Genomic DNA, 550 nt, shown 5'->3' with positions numbered 1-550 from the left:
GTTTACCTTGGAATTAATTATGTCATAATAGAGTATGGATGCATATCCTTGTTTTAACTATTCCTATTTCAATATTTTTTTCCGTGGCGAGACTTCATATCTTCATGTGCGTTGAGGTGGCATGTCAGCTCACCTGAGTGTGGTCTCGTACTTAGGCTGGGCACGCCAGTTTTAACTAGACTTCACATCATCTTACGATCCTACGTAGAAGACAGGGAAACACTGTACTCCTGGGAAGACAAGCAGTTCGGTTTCTTTCCAGTAACACTGCCCATCTGAAACAGATGACAAAAAGCCACGTGGAATGGAAAAAAGGAACTCAGGATGCCGCGCTCTACTCAGAGATGAGCCGTGGCAGGACGCCCGAGGCCCCCTGCCAAAGCTCAGCCCTCCGAGGGGTTATGCATGTTCTGTTGGACCATGTGCCTCCATCGAGGAAGGGCGGTACGCTCTTGGTAGGTGGCTTTGTTGAATTCCAGCACACTTTGGATGGTACAGAAATGGAGGAAAAACTTCTGACATTACTTCCAAGTCACAGGCTTAAGGCTTA

This window comes from Fulmarus glacialis, unplaced genomic scaffold, assembly GCF_000690835.1.
Source record: "Fulmarus glacialis isolate BGI_N327 unplaced genomic scaffold, ASM69083v1 scaffold11911, whole genome shotgun sequence".
NCBI lineage: Eukaryota > Metazoa > Chordata > Aves > Procellariiformes > Procellariidae > Fulmarus > Fulmarus glacialis.
The sequence above is the reverse complement of the archived record's forward strand: the minus strand, read 5'-3'. Positions refer to the sequence as shown.